The sequence below is a fragment of the Papaver somniferum genome, chromosome 6 (genome assembly GCF_003573695.1).
Source record: "Papaver somniferum cultivar HN1 chromosome 6, ASM357369v1, whole genome shotgun sequence".
NCBI lineage: Eukaryota > Viridiplantae > Streptophyta > Magnoliopsida > Ranunculales > Papaveraceae > Papaver > Papaver somniferum.
Window position 1 is genome coordinate 139747142 of NC_039363.1, and position 15464 is coordinate 139762605.

Here is a 15464-nt window from a genome sequence, read left to right on the forward strand (position 1 = left end):
GATGTTAACCTTCCTCGTTTTATGGTATATTTGAAAGCGCATAACCATCTGTCACAGAAGAGAATGAACACTTTTGCAAAAACGACTAGCATTACTCACACAGGAGTGACTACCAACAATCGCGAAATGCTGGCTAACAACATTCACGCAATGCCTATTAACATCATTCATAGGGGGTATTTACGACGCACATGCAAGGAGACATATTACCACCAGGCCCGACAGGAACAGGTACTTCCAACTTTAAGAATGCCTATATTGAAAGAAAAGACAAGGGGCAAACCGAGAGAGACTTTTCATTCTGTCTCTAGATCCGCTATAAAAATTAAAGTTTCGGTCATCAATTTCCCCGCAGTTTGTCCTGTCATTTGCATACCTTTAAATGGGGGGAAAAATAGGATCAAAATAGCACAAACGAAAGACAACAATCCAACATAAACAAATAATTTGAATTTTTTCCATAAAAATTCTGTACAGAAATTTACAATTGTTATCATGTTCAAAGAGTTGATAACATCTAAATAATTGTCTAGTTTACACGGATTTGAGTTTTTTAGCGACCAAGAATCAAACCCGTTGACTTGCAAATGGGATATAAATTCTTTTCCAGTGGCTACCGTGATCCAGAATGGCAGTCATGCCTGCAGTCTAGAATTCCAATTTCCTCACCGTCAGAAAATTCTTCCTGCACTTAGATTAAATTTTGTGTTTTTTTATAATTCCTCCAGAAATAATATGGAAAATTCTACCTGCACTTAGATATAGTCTGAACACAAATTAAACATACCTGTAATAACCTGTCTCTCATATCAGTATTGGCTGCAAGAGTAGCGAGCCTTGGCAAGGGACGTTGGCCTATTGGAAGGGCAGCTTGAAGCAATTGCACCGTTCTTCTGTAATAGTAAGGCCTGTGATATGCCAGAACATGATGTGGGTGGGAATGCACATGTGGGTTGGGATTCTGGTGTGCCAGTGCATCTGGATATGGATGTTGATGATGACGGGGATCATGCTGCTGTAGTTGAAGCAGCATGTTTGGAACATCCATCCATTGTTGTACATTGTGGTTCAATACTTGGCCTCCAGAACCGGAACGAGAAGAGATATCTAGATGCTGAGATAAGAAACTCATCCAAGTAGAAAGAGAGGATAATTAGGAGGTTGGGTTAGAGAAAACAACTGGAGAAGTAGAACCGACAACCCCAGTGTTTGTCATACTTCTGTTTTCTACATTCTCAGTTCTTGGATCTTTCTCCCCGATTGCCCTATTATGTGCGAGTGATAACATCGTATCGCCCATTCCTTCTTGTATGGTCGCAAATCTCTCTATAGGTGAAGAGGATATTTCTTGTTGATAGGCAGGACTAGTTCTCAAGCGGATGTTTCTGTAGGTGCTTTCAATATGTTCCGCTGAATAAAGAGGTGGGTGAAGATCAGAAGCTGGTCCTCCAATCCCAAGTTCAGATCTTGTATCCAGCAACTCTGGTGTATTGTGCTCAAAAATGTTTTTAACGGGAGGCGGTACCCTGAAGCTCGCACTAGGATTATGCGAAGCAGAGGATATTCTCCAAGCATTTTCAGGTAATTGAGAGCCACTTGAACTTGCTCGGTAAGATGGGTTTACAAAATTTTCTTCTGGGGCTTTCCTTTTGCTAGATGAGCAACGATCATTTTCAGAAGGAACCTGCTAAATTTCAGTTTCACCCTGAGCTGGAGGGCGTACCCATGCTCCAATACGCTGTCTAGCATTGCTACAACGGCACACAACATCTCTGCCTACCATCCGGTGGTAATCACTATTTTGCAAAAATGAGGGCCCAACTGTTCCCCGGTTATCTTCGTCCCACATGAAGCCTGGCGGCTGCCTAGCTCCAGGATTATCACTCGACGAAGTTGACATGCCACTTCCAATCACAGGTTTAGCATGTCTCATTTGAGTACCTGGGTTGTTCTGATTAAAAGCGAGTCCACCTGTACTCAACCCACTGAAGTTTCTTTGATCAACAGTAGTTGGACTCCTTCAACCCACATACGCCAAGGAAATGGCTGACCAATTGCCCCTACGAAGTACGAAGGGAGTAAGTGCTGAGGCGAAGTAACCTGCACTAAGTTGAAGTATCCAACAAGATATCAAGGACGAGGTCGTAAGGGATGAAGTAGGATTACTTGGTCGAAAAGATAATCCGCGAGATAGATAAATTATGGAGCAAGAAAAGAGAAAGGTGTCCCGACAGGTCCATGTGAGGGTAGCGAAAGAAGGGGAAAAAACTTTATGAAAATGGTCTGGGCGAAGTATAAAGCATCTCCGCGAGGATGTTGCGAGATAAAGTGAGATGTAACCCATTAGGGATAGAAGGCCTATAAATAGAGGTCCTTAGACAATGTAAAAGGGGCAGATTTTAGTAGAGTGAGAGTGCTAAGTCTAGAGTGAGATTAGGGTTTCCTTGTATTGAAGAACTTGTATCTTTGTTACTTTGAATGATTTCATCAATAAAAATCTTTGTGTTTATATTACTTAGTATGACTTAAATTTTGGTTACGATCACTTTGGGTGTACTACTGGGTTTCCAGTAGTTACATTTTGGCGCTAGAAACAGGGAACTTAGATTGGGGATTCATCCTCATCTAAGGAGTAGAGAGAAATTGAAGTTGTAGGAGAAAGAGAGATCTTAGTGAGACATCCCATTTAAAGACCAGGGTTTAAAGGATATCCGATAGTGAAACTAGGATAGATTGATGACTAGAACACCAGATCGAGCGGCACACATGATAGAGACGAGGAGGAGCAAACGATTGGAGGCCAAAAGAGGAGGAAGAATAGAAAGAGGAGGAACATCAGCTGCAGGAGAGAGACAACATGTGAACCAGCGGGAGAATGAGGAGTCCAACGAAGATCGTTTTCGAGAGGGTTCTGTACATACTTCCGATACGGAAACTGTTGCGGGAGAAGAGATGACTCGTAAGGAAGTAGAGGAGAACATTGGTGATGAAGACATGACGTTGGAGCAGATAAGGGAGACGCTCTGTTTTGAGAGGGAGCGAGACAAAGATTTAGCAGACCAATATGCCAGATTAGTGTTGCAGAATCGCCAACTGAACGAGTAAATGGCAGCCGAAGTCAAAAATTCAGAGGTGGACACAACATCATCAGAGGTAAGGGAGTTACCACGAGAAAGATACACCTGTGAGGACGACGAAAGAGAGCAAATAAAACGGCGGCGAAGAGAAAGCAGTGAAGAAAGAGAGTTGAGGAGAGCACTGGAAATATCAAGATGGGAAGATCAGAGGCGGAGGTAAGAAGAAGTGCGGAGGCACGAGGAAAATGAGAATAGAAGAGAAGATGAAAGACGACGCGAATCCAATTGGAAGGATGATGAGGAAATGAGACGCGGTGAAGGAAGGCTCAATGTGATGAAAAGACTCCGTTGGGAAAGAAACGAGGGGAACTTGAACCAACAAGTCTTGGATGAACTACGAGATATGAGAACACTGATAAACAATTCGCGAAGAGGCAGTAGAGTGCACCTGGCGGAGGCAACATAAGAGGCAGATAAATCTTCATTTACCTATGAGACAATGAACGCGGACATCCCAGAGAAATGCGTGCTGCCGACGCTACCGAGCATATTCAGTGGGTCTGAAAATGCTGTGCAACACTTGAAACAGTACATACTGTCGTTGATGCAATGGGGGCGAAATGATGCGGTACTTTGTCGATACTTCCCCGCGAGCTTGGCCAGGGAAGCGCTAGCTTAGTTTGATGGACTACCGGAAAGATCAATTTCGTCGTTCAAAGACTTACAAAAGATATTTCTGACCACTTATATGACAAACAACATGTTGAGGCCAGGAATTGAGACTCTCTTCAATTTGAGAAGGAGACCCACAGAAAGCCTGCGAGGATTGGTGACGAGGTGGAGAATGGTATGCAGCGAGCTTGCAGGGAGAGTTGACGAGAAAATTTTCGTCTTAGCTTTCGTGAACGCTTTAATCCCAACTGATTTGTTATACACTCAAATATTCATTATTCGAAACTCTCTGACGATGAATGAATTGAGAGAGTACCAAGAGGAATACATAGCCTTGGAAGAAAAGCAGAGGCAAGTTAGCGAAATGACATTGGTTCCAGCGAAAGAAGGAAGTTCAAGGCTATTACCAAGGGCAGTGCATGTCGTGGAGAATGATCCGAAGCCTGAGAAGGGAGAACCTTCGGCTCCGATCCCAACGAAGCTGGTAGCTGTATCAAGTGGAGATCAAGAATGTATCGATCAACAGAGCTACGAGGAGTCAAGACGAAGAAATTACGATCTACGAAGTTACAAATCAGGTTATCAATAAAGGAATAACCAATGACCTTAGATTTGGAGAGCGGAGACCAAATGCACCAGATTTTGAGGATTTGAAGCTCCCTAGGCTTAACACGACCGTGGAAAAGATATGGGAGGCAATAGTATTGACAGAGGAGATCCCACCACTATTTGGGAAGAGATCCACCCCCAGGGACCAGGAGTCATGAGTTATGCAAATATCATCGTTTTCATGGGCATCACACGAAGGACTGTCGAAACATTCGACGGATTATACTTCGTTTCATAGAGCAGGGAAAACTCGCACATTTTCTGGAAGGCTATGTACCACCGCCACCACCTCGTGACAATCATCATACATACCGGATTGAAATAGATCGGGGAGCACAACAACCGAATTGTAATACGATAATACATGCAGCGAAGTGCATCCAAAATTTCCATGACAACATAAGAGTACATAAGAGGGATTTCAAGGGAAATGAAATATTCAGTGTTACAACAAAAGAACCATTAGAGGAATGGCATAAAAGGGAGATAACGTTCTCAACAAAGGATGCAGCTGAAGGAGGAAGTTCCCACACAAACCCCTTGGTTGTAACCTTGAATTTTGGGAAGTACTCAAAGTGGGAAGAAGATCAATCTGAAAAGAAGAAAATATGGGCAATTGACAGAATCTTGGTAGATACAGGGAGCTCGATTGATATACTCTTTTACTATGCCTTCAGAACCATGGGGTACAAAGACTCTGATCTCGTGCCATCGACTTACAACATGTATGGGTTTAATGGAGTTGCATATAAGCCGAAAGGAGAATTAGTGGTAAATTTTTTTACTGGCGAGCTGGAAACGAAAGTCACAGTCTGCGTGATAGACATAGACTCACCTTACAATGCTCTCATAGGGAGACCCTGGATACATGGGGTAAAAGGGATTGTGTCTACATATCATCAAGCATTACGATTTCCTGTGCCAAGTGGAATTAGTAAGATAAGAGGATATATCTTAGATGCACAATATTGCATTAGGAAGGATGTCCATAACTATGAGGAGAAACAAAGAAAGAAAATCAAACAAAGGAATAAGGCATGCGAAGAAATAAGAGCTGAGCAACTGATGGTATATACAGTCAGGACATGTGAAGAGTTGAGCGCGACACCAAGAGACTTAGACGAGGAGGCAGAAAAGACAAGTGATGGCGAGAAATAGCGCGAGATGACTCCAGAAAAGGGAGGTCAAACCGAGATAAAGCAAAGGGGAAAGGTAAGGAAAGGAAAAACGACTGAAGACGGCGAGGCATCGAGAAGTGAGAAAGAAGCCGGTAAAGAAAAACAAACCCCATAAGGGGGAGTAAAGGAGAACACTTCTAAGCGCAAGAAAGGCGTTGAAACGATAGGCCGATGAAAATATTGAATTGCGTGATAAAGGAAAGAAGGCTAACGAAGAAGAAGAAATGGAGCGATTGAAGGAAGAACTCTACTAAGAGAGAAGGAAGAAGGAAAACCTAGTGAAAGAACGCATAAGGTTGGAAAGACAAAATGAGAAACTTATAATTAAGAATAACCATTTAAAAAGGAAGCAAGAGGGGAGTAGTACACAAAGAGGAGATTATGCTCCAAAAAGGATAACTGAAGGATGTCGCAACTAACGGCGAGATAGCAAGGGACGAGGGGAACAAAACGAACGAGAAAACTTAAAGAGAGCTATAGAGAATAGCAAGAGAGAATTCAGAGAACGAGAATATCTAATGTAGCAATCAATGAAGGCCGACAGGAGAGGAAACAATACCCAAATAATAGAAAAGGCAACCGGGCCGCAACCCAAACTAACAAACAAGTGTGCAAATAGCGAACCATGCAAACCAGAAGTAGCGGCACTGTTCTCGTTAAGGCAAAGAGAAAATGAAAATATGCGAAGTCTAGTGGCGAGATGGGACGCGATTTGCATGGATCTAAAAGGGAGGATTTCAGAGAAAGATTTAGTGCGCTCATTTATCTATGCATTGTCAACTAGGCATCCGTTATTCATGACGTTGTTTAAGATCAGAAACGAAGCAAAGATGAAGGAATTAAAGAGGTATCAGTCTGAGCACATTCGCATGGAGGAAGAACGCTGATAATAGAGGAAGAGTGATAGAAACCGGTTGAATGTACTTAATTCAATCTATCAATTAATAATGTATCGAATTTCAAAAGGATAGCAATGAAAATTTTATGATTTTTTATAATTCGTATTATGAACATGAATTTCACAAGAGCAAGGTAAGACCTCACATTAGGAGGAAAATAAGATTCATGAATAAATAGTTTCTAGGGAAACTTAAAACCTTCGCCTAGGAAGGCTGAGAATCCACGACATGCACCCTAGTTCGCATGAAAGTGCAAGAGGCAAGACCTGACGCATGTCTTGAAAAACTCTCAGAGAGATAATCTAGGGGCAATGATAAGACCTATCCGCTGAGGGTACCTTTTATGATGGCCTTCAGTAAGGGGTGCAGAAATATGACCAAGGCGCCGACGTATTCAGATGAGCTGCGGGTGCCTGGGACGTCTGGAGCGTTACCAACTATGCCTGTTTGGCAAGTCTTGGCTACGATGCACTCGATCCCAAAGAAACCTCACTTAGGATGTGGCTTCGTAACCCCAGCCGAAGGAGATAAGAAGCCACGAAAATAACCGACTGTCGTAATAACTGGATGGGAGGAGACCAACATGCATGTTAGGGTTACCCTCCTTGAAGGGGAAATCAGGGGGAATATAAAGGGATGACACCCTCCAGATTAGGGAGCTGTGTGATCAAAAAAGACGGCAATGTCACGGGGATAATATTCATGGGAATAGCTAGGCCTGTCGCATTGTCGCGGAGAAGAATAAAACAAATGTTAAGGCGAGGTAGATGGATTATTATTCGCAAGGGTAATAAGCATCTAATACTTCGTCGAATTAAAATCCTTCAAAAAGGATGAGGCAAAATAAGACCTTAATTAGGAGGCACGATAAGATTACTCCATTCGTCCTAGTTTACTTGTCAAAATAGGATTTTGCAAAAACTTGAAACAAATTCAAATTACTTCCATATACACCATCAATCTTTCAAATCACTTGTTTAATATACAAGTTTTTGTATCCTAGTTTTTATTTCTTTCTTGATAATTAGATAATTTTAGTGGGAAATATAATAATTTTTTGGTACACTTTTGTTAAAAAAAACACAATTTTGATAAGTAAACTAGGACAGAGGGAGTATTACCTCAAAACAAAAGCAAAACCTAAACCTTTGAATGAATAACCAAGAAATCTCTCTATTCAGAAAAGGCTATGTTTCTCACTATTTGAGAAAGCAATGAAACTTTCTTAATTAGTTCGGGCAAATGAAATCTCAATGAAATTTTCTTAATTAGTTAGGGCAAATGAAATCTCTCTCTTGATAATGAACTTAGCAATCTAGAGAAAGACCAAAAACAAATACGAAGGAACACTAGAAGAGCAAGAAAAAATCACAGTGAATAACCAAAAGAAGTGAAAAGGTTTTAGAGTGAGGGGAAATGGAGGCAATACGTAGAGATATATATAGAGTTTAAAACTTTGAAAAATAAGGCCGTCGGTTTAGCTTAGACGACGAGAATGTTTGTTTCCCTCTCTCTATTCAAACAATCAGGTAGAGGCAAGATCGGTAACACGATACATTTGGGAAAACGAAAACATGATTATAGTAACGTCTTAATTTTTCACACTTGGCAATTAAATTTACAGAAATTAACGCCTCTCGAATACAAATTGAACTTTGGTATCTATTGTGATTAATCTTTTAGATTCTTTACCTAAAATTAATTTTATCTAAATAGCTTCTTGTTTCTAAATCTAATCAAAGTAGTGTAATTTGATGATTAGAGACTTTAATTTGTGGTTTGATGATGATGAAGTAGTAGAATAAGTATTCAAGGAGTGATGATTCATATTTTGGGTTTTGTGGACGGGAAATGAATAAAGGCATGACTAACGTTTTAATTTTCTGATTTGAAGGTTACAATTCTAAAAGTACATTGCATCGCAATTAGGCCAAAAATTCTCGTCCTATTTTTATTTTAATACTCTTTGAGTGGAAATACAAGGTAAGCTAGATAACCGCGGTCACGATGGGTCGACTTAATTTTTTTGAGTATAAATTCAAGGTTTTTTTTCTGATGGGAAAGTGAATATATTAACTAGCAAATATAGTACATGATATTTACAATTTCGTTTCTATCAAATACATTAGATATAATGCTAGAATGTTTAATTTTTTGTTGCAATTTCGTAGACATATGTTGAAGGCTCTTTATTCTTTCTTCCTTGGCAATTCGATCCGCTGCTGAATTATATTTTATATTCGTAAACTTTACCTGAGCTTGAGGAAGTTATTTTAAGATTGTCTTGGCTTCTTGCACGGTGTTTTCGGCTTTCCATGATATATTTTTGTTGTCCTTGTTGATTGATCGAATTTTTATAGTGGTAAATAGAGTTGTCGTTCACTCGGACTTTGTTGAGATTGATTCTAGGCTTAAATACTAAAAATAAGAAAATATATACAAAAAATGTCACAGAATGGAGAATTTACTGGGACTCAGGATTTCTCTGTTTTTCATATTCAAGTGGTTCAGAAATTAATCCTAGGCTTTTATAGCTCAAAATAAAAAAATATTAACTCTATTCTTTGCCAAAGTAGATTTCATAAAATACTAATTGTAAGTTGTGAGCATGACGCATCAAAAGTAATCAAAATTAAGCATGCGACATCAGACAAAATAACAAATAATTAATTGAAATCATAAAAAAATTAAATTCTATGCACATAGTTATAAAAGAATTAATTTAATTACCAGATGAGTGAAAAACAACTTCCTCCATCGTCCCAGTGATGGGTTTAGCTTCCCATGATGCAAACACACTCAAAAAGATAATTCATTGCTCAAAAGGTGCTTACAAGGATGATAATATGGGAGAAAATAATTAAAAACCGGGTTTGTAACAGTTATAAGTGTTACAAACCAACTGTTACAAAGAACCATATATGTGAACTGTCACTGGTGCTGTAGCATACGACCCTCACCCCTCTGTCGGTGTCACTGTTGATAAACGACTGTCTCTGTGCGTTTAAAGTTCTTCGTGTTCTTCAGTGCACCAGCAGAAAACAGTTTTCCTGCAACTTGATTTTCAGCTCTGTTGAAGCTCTAAACTGCTCCACAAACTCTCCATCCTCTTGTACGCCTCCCATACTTCTCTTTTATACCCAACAGGACAAAGAAATCACGCGTAATAACTCTCATCAGTTCCCTTTCCTTACTTGTAGCAGCACGAGAATAATTTCGATTTTCTCTCTTTTTTATCTCTTCCACACGCCTTCATCCTCCAAACATGCTGAGAATGAGTCTCTGGTGAAATAACACTCGTGCAAGAACGCTATCTACACATTATTTCCCGTGATATTCTCTGGTCAACACCGAGTTTACTTCCTCTTTCATGTTTTCTTTCACTCGAGCTATCCAGCCAAACTTAATCGAACCACAAACCCATATGATGCTTTTTAAGGCAAAACAAGTCGGACCAACTAATTCCAGCGATTTAATCTCGCTGAAACACCTCCACATCAAATCAAAATATCCCACAGAATATCGAGTATTTATCACTTTCCTGTTTTATCAAAAACTGATTCTCTGGCCCATCTCCGTTGAATTAAACCACCAGACTACGCCTGTTTCACTAAGTCAAGCCCAATCCAACCGAAATATCTAATTAAATTTCTTGAAAACTCACTCCAATTCTCATGCAGTAATTTGCATTATTTTCCCGCCAAAATGGAAATTCAAAATGTAGAGGATGAAGTGCCCGGATCCAAAAAACGGGCGCCTTTAACATCTAGGGTTGCCTGAGGGTGCCCTTATCCAAAAAGAGGTTTCCTTTAGTAATTTTCCGGCGGTGCCCCGAGAAACTTTTCGAGCCTAATTTTCCAAAAATACCTACAAACACATAAAACACTATAATAAGTACGAAATCGAGTACCAACAATACAGAACATTGAGGACAAATTAGACACAAAAATGTGTCTATCAAATACCCCCAAACTTATTATTTGCTAGTTCTCGAGCAAAAATAATCTAGAAAAATAAAATCCTAACTCGCTATGTGGCCCTAGCGATCGAGATATAGTCTCGGTAGGGATTACCAGAGGTGTACCCACAAAACCATTACTCCAGACCCTAGCTATCTACGCATAACCTTGGAAGGCACTAAAGAATCTCCTTGGTTGGCGAACAAACATTGGCTATAGGAGGAAGTACCCTGATGCGAAATTCCAATTGTTGTACACGAGTTTGCACTCAGCATACTATAGTTCATATATAAGTGACAGAGCTCTACTCTTTCTAGACATCATAACCGGAGTCAACCAATCACATGGAAAAATTAAGAAGATGGATAAAGAGAAAAATAGATGGTTTAAAGTGAACGGTGTTTCCCATATCTGTCTGAAGGCCTCTGCCAAGATGAACCTATCCTAATGGACTGAGATACCGGTCTGACTAATATCAACACAACTGGCAAATACAAGGGAACCAGTGGTCGACAAACCTAACTCTAGGTCAACACAAGTTACACAACTGGCATATGCAAGGGAACCAGTGGTCGACTTTATTGAATTTATTCCGGTTGGTCTGATGGTCTGGTCTCAATTTTTTTTTGTGGTATCTCAATCACTCTATTTCACCCTAGCAATGGTAACAACTTGAATCGTGTGCCCCACCAAATAACTTAAAAAATAAAACAGAAGGATTAGGATTCAACGAGATATGGCGAAACTACCATGTTTTTTTTTTAATTCTAACACCTGAGCTCTGTGCTTTTATGAATAGACTCTTTAAATTTTTTCATCTAATCAGATTGGTTCCTCAACTCCTATAACCAAGATGTTCCCATCCACTTAGATTGGTTAGTGCCAACCTTAATAAACATAAATTTCTAGGCTTTGGAGTTTATTAATTGTAACTAAAAAGTTTCTCCCATACCCCCAAACTTAAATCTAACATTATCCTCAATGTTCTAAAGATAAAATTAAAAGGATGAACAAGGAGAAACTGTTACCACTCGAAACAAAAGAGTTAAGGAAAGATATTATCGTGTTGCATGAGATTGGGTTACCTCCCAAGAAGTGCTAAGTTTAAAGTCTTCATCCAGACATCGGAAGAAATTAATCACCTCATAGAATCATAAAGCAGTATCCGGAATAAATGTGGGTCATCTGGATCAAAAAGTGCTAACCACAAGAAGAGGAAACTACAACAATCCAAGAAGACATCGAACATACCCTTGTTTAAGACAACTACATCTAGTTGTGGTTCAGGTTCAGGCTCTATAAAAGGGTCTAAATAAAAAGGTTTCATCGGTTGGATTTCCTCAAAGGAATTATGAAGATCAGGCTGAAGAGTCTGGAAATACTCAACTAAGAACTTAGAAGCGCATAACAAAATCCTGAATAATTGGGAATCCTCTAAGTCAATCAGATTTGACTCACACAGCTGACCACAATGAAAGAGGTGGTCTTCCTTAAGAAAATGCGTCGACCCTATTTTCCTAAAATACTTAGGTTTAGTCTCAAAACTTAATAACCGACACATCTGAAAATCATATGTTCCCACAATTGGAAGAAAAGTTTTCGGTGGGAAAACAAAGTCAATCTTGGTATCATAGCCTGGGTTAACCACATCAACCAGAGGATGGGTTTCTAACGACTGAGCTCTCTTATGGACACAACTAGGTTCAGGAAAAAGTATATGAAGATAATCTTGTAAGATGGTTGAGGAACAAATGTCAAGTCCTACACGAGGGAACTTAGAGTTTTCAGTGTCTCTAGGTAGACTAGTCACAATTTCCCTAATTCCTAAATCATTAGATTCCTGAAAATGGTCAATTGATTCTTCTAAGTTGTAATCAGGTGCATCCTCACTCATTTTTACGAGTTCACTTTCTTTGTCTAAGACTGTTGTTTCTAAATCGCTAGACTCAAAATAAACTCGTTCCTCTAAACCATCATTGGCTTCGTAATCAAAAGGAAGTACAACTTCGTCTAAAACGGTATTATCTCTAGTCAAATCCCCGTCCTTTTGAATAGGTGGATAATAATTAAAATTATCGGGATTTGGACCAGAAATATCATTATCAAGCTCAATAGGAGTAACAAATTTCTGATCACCATGCCTAAATACTTCAGATTCTTCATCAACATTGTCCACATCATACTCATCATTATTATAACATGGAAATGGCTGAAACTCATCTACACAAGGAGTGTCACCAATTCTAACCTCGATATCTTGATTATGAAAATAACTATCCTCATTTTCAAGAGTATTATTGGATACACTATATTGGAAATTCAAGTCATTTCGAGCAATACTTTCGTTCGTCTCTAACTCAAGTCTACGTATCGACTCAACTATCCTCTCAAGGTTCTCTTCTAAAGAAAGCTCCCTAAGTGTTGGATCTAAGTTTTCACTTAACCTATTGAGGATATCTTCCAAAGAAGACTCAGTCGTTGCTGCAGTTCTTTCGTCCATAACTACGTTGTTCACCTCATATAATTTGTATGTCGATTCAACTAACTTGCGTGATGACTCAGTTAAATTCTTGAGAGACTCTTCTAGAGAAGGAATAGGAACTTAAGGATCATAAAAAGGACTACTTTTCAATAGTTTGATTGTATCCTCTAAAGACGAAGAACTAGTATTATAATCTTTTTGCCCGTATGATCGATGCGCGTGTGGATAGTAATTGCGTTCACCATGGTATGACCCAAAACCTTGAAAAGGTTGGCGTGCCCAACCACTATTCACACTATGATCATAAAAAGAGTAATATCCATGTTGTTCAGTTGGATAATCATTGTATTGGCTATACCAGTTCGACATCCTAACTGCAAGGGAATTCTAAACAAAAAAAGAGAAGGCTGACTCGACCACAACAAGCCTATTTTATCTAGCAAACAAAAAGCATGATGGCTCCCTTAGATTGTTTCTAGACTAGCTTTTATTCTTTCGAAAAGGAATTCGTTACAATCTGAGCAAACCTCTCTGGAATCAATCCGAGTTAAAGTAAATTGAATAGAGACGAGGGAAGCTCAGTGGAGCTTTGATACTCAAGGCCTCACCGGCATTACAAGGCGGCGTATTCAACTCACAGTAACCATCATGAACTTCAAAGTATGATCAAAAGAGTAACTAAAATTTTCCGAACGACTTTCCTAATAAGCTCGTCACCCTATCGGTCTCGTTCTAGTCAAAATTTTAAGGCTTAGGTTCGCATAGGTTACGTGTTCCTAAGCCGGGTAAGAAGGAAACGGTGATGAAATACGAGTCCTTATCTTGATTTGTCGAGGCCTTTCCCTTTACTAGAAAATTAAATCCGATTTCAGGTCCTCAATATATATGCATATGAAATCATCCAGTAAACCCGCTGACAGGGGATTCGCGGGTGTTTATAATTTTTACCTCCCATTCCAGACGCGGGATGAACCGTTGAAGTCGAATCGGGCCACGACCCCTATGTCATGTACGAAGCCGAGGGGCCGAGGCGATATCGTAATCGCCGTCCTTCTCTGCAAACAGTTTATTTAAAACTACCCTTCCGTAGGGTTTTAAAAATAAAGTCCAATGTTCAATGTCCAAAAGAAAAGAAGAAAAAAAAATGTCCAAAAATAAAATATTACAAAAATAAAAACCTTAATTACAGTTTCTAAAAAAATAAAATTAATTACAAAATCTTCTTCTCCACTCCTTTCGAATTTCTCTTTTCTTTCCTTTTTGGGCTTTTCCTTTCTTTTCAGCACTTTCTCTTTTCCTTTAGCTTAGATCCAAATCTGAAAGCAAACAAAAATACCAAAACACGTTTAAAGAACAAATAAAATAAAATCTAAAAATAAATCTATAAACAAATCCGCGTGGCGGCGCCAAAAATTGATCGAATTTTTATAGCGGTTAATAGAGTTGTCGTTCACTCGGACATTGTTGAGATTGATTCTAGGCATAAATACTAAAAATAAGAAAATATATACAAAAAATGTCATAGGATGAAGAATTACCGGGACTCAAGATTTCACTGTTTTTCATATTCAAGTGGTTCAGAAATTAATCCTAGGCAATTATAGCTCAAAATAAAAGAAATATTAACTCTATTCTTTGCCAAAGTAGATTTCATAAAACATTAATTGTAAGTTGTGAGCATGACGCATCAAAAGTAATCAAAACTAAGCATGCGACATCAAAAAAATAACAAATAATTAATTGAAATCATAAAACAATAAATTCTATGCACATAGTAATAAAAGAATTAATTTAATTACCAGATGGGTGAAAAACAACTTCCTCCATCGTCCCAGTGATGGGTTTAGCTTCCCATGATGCAAACACACTCAAAAAGATAATTCATTTCTCAAAAGGTGCTTACAAGGATGATAATATGGGAGAAAATAATTAAAAACCGGGTTTGTAACAGTTATAAGTGTTACAAACCAGTTGTTACAGAGAACGATATATGTGAACTGTCACTGGTGCTGTAGCATACGACCCTCACCCCTCTGTCGGTGTCACTGTTGATAAACGACTGTCTTTGTGCGTTTAAAGTTCTTCGTGTTCTTCAGTGCACCAGCAGAAAACAGTTTTCCTGCAACTTGATTTTCAGCTCCGTTGAAGCTCTAAACTGCTTCACAAACTCTCCATCCTCTTGTACGCCTCCCATACTTATTTTTTATACCCAACAGGACAAAGAAATCACGTGTAATCTCATCAATTCTCTTTCCTTACTTGTAGCAGCACGAGAATAATTTCGATTTTCTCTCTTTTTTATCTCTTCCACACGCCTGCATCCTCCAAACATGCTGAGAATGAGTCTCTGGTGAAATAACACTCGTGCAAGAACGCTATCTACACATTATTTCCCATGATATTCCCTTGTCAACACCGAGTTTACTTCCTCTTTCCTGTTTTCTTTCACTCGAGTTATCCAGCCAAACTTAGTCGAACCACAAACCCATATGATGCTTGTTAATGCAAAACAAGTCGGACCAACGAATTCCAGCGATTTAATCTCGCTGAAACACCTCCACATCAAATCAAAATATCCCATAGAATAT